Source organism: Euprymna scolopes, chromosome 33, assembly GCF_053919585.1.
Source record: "Euprymna scolopes isolate OS-2025 chromosome 33, ASM5391958v1, whole genome shotgun sequence".
Taxonomy (NCBI): Eukaryota; Metazoa; Mollusca; class Cephalopoda; order Sepiida; family Sepiolidae; genus Euprymna; species Euprymna scolopes.
The window spans coordinates 4,578,904-4,582,880 of record NC_136514.1 but is presented as its reverse complement, the minus strand read 5'-3'; the positions used below and the strand labels follow the sequence as shown (position 1 = coordinate 4,582,880).

Sequence of the window (3,977 nt, the reverse complement as noted above, 5' to 3'; positions counted from 1 at the left end):
TAGCAATTAAAATATCGTTAAAACTTTTATTTGTGTTTAAAAGTAAATTATAACGTTAGGATGATTTTCTCTCTGGACTTCTACAAATTTCAAAGTACAATTTTTGTTTATTTATTTAGTTTCATGGCGATATTTAAAAAATGGGAAACAAACTTACATTATTATGACGACGATAACGATGGTTATTTGGGGGGGGGTCGCTTCAGACGAGGTATGACGTCACCTGATGCACAAAGCTAAAACATACTACTTCAAAGCCAGAGGCTAGATAATAATAAGTCTTAACTAGGTACGTGCAAAATGAATGCCGATGCTCAAAATGTCTAAACATTCTGACCCCTCCCTTTACTTAAAAATTCACCAGAAATCAGGAAATTAACTAATTTTAATGAAATGTTCAGTATTTATAAAATAATGATTACAGAATATAATGAACCCATTATTTTTTATTTAAATCTGAGTGAAAATGTATTATTTTGTTTAAACAAACAGCTTTACTAAAGTTATGGTTTTCTGTAGTAAAAAAAAAATGAATGAATTTATTTTTGCTTTTTTCTATAAATAAAGCATCGTAAATTACAACAATTTTCAAAAAATTATTTAATTTTTACAAGAACATTACGAAAAAAGCCCCTAAAGTCCAAATTAATGAATTCTATATAGATCGAAGAAAAATTAATTGTTCGAACTGCCGATATTACCATTGAATTAAGCATTGTTTATTTAATATTTTCACACAAAAAATTATAATAGCAAAAATATTTCTACTTTTTTTTTAATTACAGATTTCGCATAATTTTTTATATGCAATATTTTAATAATTTCCTCGCATGAATGTAAAACTGTCGTCGTAACATAACTTTTATATAATCTTAAACAAATAATTTTTAAAAAATAATTTAAAAACAGAAACATAAAAAATAATTTAATTAAAAAATGATAAAAATAATACAAACGTTCAGGATAGAAATGTACGTATGCACGTCCGGGGAAAAGAAGAAAACTGGCATCCCTACCTCCTTTTAATATCATGACTTCATTTTAAAACAGCGTTTCGATTGGCTGTAATTTTGGGCTTCCGTATAATCGTGTTTACAAAACTTCATTTGTTGCAGAATTACTTGCTTTTGGGGGGCTAATTAAGCTATTTTTTGTACAAACATGGTGTGTTTTTTTGTTTTGTTTTTTTGTATTCAATATATTAGGATTTTACTAATTATCTTTTAAATAGATCCAGAAAACTAATATTTATCTTTTACGGATTTTAAATTTTAAGGATTTTTACAATGAATTTATTTAACTTCAAAATTTAACTTAATTGATTAGCTCGTCGTGAAAACATTTTTCATAACTTTTTATTTTCACGTGTACAAATATATTTTTCCTTTGGGAAATTAACTTTAATCTCTAATCTTTCAAATACAATTAAAAAGTAGTCGGAAGCCTACAAAAAAAATATGATGAAACAGTTTTCAAAACTAGGTCCCCTTAATAAAATTCCCTATCTTTATTCGTTCATTTTTGCCAGTACCTAGTGTTAATTAAATAGACTCAACCCCAAAATGCAGCAATCCTTCCTCCTTTGTCAGAAACATTGCTCATGGAATGTGAGGACTAAAGAGTAAAATAAGCGAGAGTTATGTGACTTTTCTTCTGATTCTTGCAGCAATTATTAAATGAATGCGTAATTTTCTACATAACCCATGTGATATTGAAGCCGATACTGTATATAAGAACTTTTTTTAGGCGTGGTACATTGTATCACTGGTACAAATATACCCGGCTGCAACAGAACACTACAAATAATAAAATTTAGTTGGAGGTTTGACATTAATTCAAATAATAAAAATTATCAATCCTCATCTAAAAATAATTCCATAGCATATCATTCAAATTATTATTTTGTTTTGTTTTGTTTTTTGGGGCTTTTTTTTTTTTTCTTCACATTTTAAATTATTTAAATATCGTTTTCACTGTTAAAATTATTGATCGTTCGTTTTCATTTTATAAAATATTGATCGTTCATTTTTATTTTTCAAATTATTTATCGCTTGTCTTCCGGTAATTCTTTCTTGGCACGCCAGGACGCTAGCTCGCCAAAAAGTACGCCACGCGCCAAATTTCATTCCGTCATAAAAACAACTTTCTACAGGAAAAAGAACAACTTATTTTTACATTTTTATCTCGCGAATAAACATAAAATTATATATTAAAAACTGCGTTTATTATTTTTAAAATCCAACAACGGAGTTGAAGTCAATGTTTTCGATTGTAAAACAAAACTATTTTTTTTATAAATTTCTGTGCGGCGTACTCATGAATTATTTTTTTCTAAAGAATAAAATTGAATAAAGTTTATTTTTGCAAGAATGTTTAGACACTTACCTAACGAATAAGCATAAAAATATATATCAAAAAACATGTTTATTATTTTTTAAAAATCTAAATTATACACCGAGTATGAAGTTGGCTTCCTTTTTTCTTTTTTTTCTTAAATGAAAGTGACATTGTTTAATAAAATTGCGCTTGGCGTACTCATGAATGTTTTTTAAGAATAAAATTGAATAAAGAAGTTTAAAATTCAAATAAAAAAAACTTTTGATCGAAATGCACGAAGATTGTAAATAATTCATAAAAACAACAACAATTTTATTTTCTGTCGCGTTTTTATGTTGCTGTAATTGTAAAGGGTTTTCGTAAAACGAAATAAGCACGAAAGACGTGAATTAGACGAAAGTCGATCAAAGACAAGGATTTCCGAGTTTGTCTGGGTTTTTTTTTTTTTTTCTTTGATTTTTGTCGCAAACAAAAACAAATGTTTTACACGGGGAAATCTTTTTTTTTTTTTTTTACTGATTTTACATGAGTGAAGTATTGCATGAAACCGTTCGAACATGCGAATATTTGGCCATAAAATGAGAAAGGAATAAGTGACCGACTTTTATAATTGAACTATTGCCTGAGTTAGTTTACTTTAATGAAGAAGAAGAAGAAGAAGAAGAAGAAGAAGAAGAAGAAGAAGAAGAAGAAGAAGAAGAAGAAGAAGAAGAAGAAGAAGAAGATTGTCAACAATTTTTAAGATATTAGAATGAGGTCGATGACACCAAAGCCAGTCCGAATACAACGTGTGGCACGTCTTTCATTTAACATGGGAACACGTTCCATCTTCACCATAAATTGTTTCATCGTGGTTTATGGCCTTATCGTCTGTTTACTTATTATATTTTTGTCGTCTCCCTTGTGCTCCAGTTGAAATTGTGCGTACGGTTGACTAAAATAGCTCGGTCTTATTTTATTATTCTTGCTTTTTGTTTTGTTTTGCTTTGTTTTGTTGTTTTGTTGTTTTTTTTTTTTTACTGTTACTTTACACGCCACTCTATTTGTTTAGTTAACTTAAATATCTTTAAAATTGGCGAAGAAATCGGTGTCCTTTGTAGTACTGCAGTCTGTATATTCTGATGATAGTAACGCCTTTGGAAAGTGCCAAGAACAGTGTTTACAATTAATGATCATGCCTATACTCAAGGGACATTGGATAATCCCTGTAAGGCTAGTTGCGCTTGTAATGGTGAGGCAAGGATTGCGCAATCTCTAACCACACCTTTACTGAATCGGCACTGCTTGAGTGTGGTGGAAACAATGCCGAGATAAGCGGAGAGCACATACAGCACCTGGAATTCCCAAATGGTCACCCATTTTAGTACTAACCAGGCTCAACGTTGCTTAACTTTGGTGACTGACGAAAACTGGTGTGCCAACGTCATGATGCCGTATGTAACAATTAATATAGATGTAGTAAAATTAACGAAAAAGATGGATAAATGCATAAATATTATAAATGGGTCACCAGTTAGCAAGTGCTAAATTAAAAAAATAGGAATTTTGAAATAAAAGTGTAAAAAACGTGATTTAATGAACAAAAAATATTTATACATCAACAATTTTCAGTGATGTAAAATATTCTTTGAAAGACAACA

At 29.3% G+C, this 3,977-nt stretch overlaps 1 pseudogene; it reads right to left on the bottom strand.

The window, feature by feature from the left end:
- Positions 1 to 3,659: 3,659 nt before the first annotated feature.
- LOC145258409 (5S ribosomal RNA) lies at positions 3,660 to 3,776 on the bottom strand (annotated as a pseudogene).
- Positions 3,777 to 3,977: the final 201 nt, after the last annotated feature.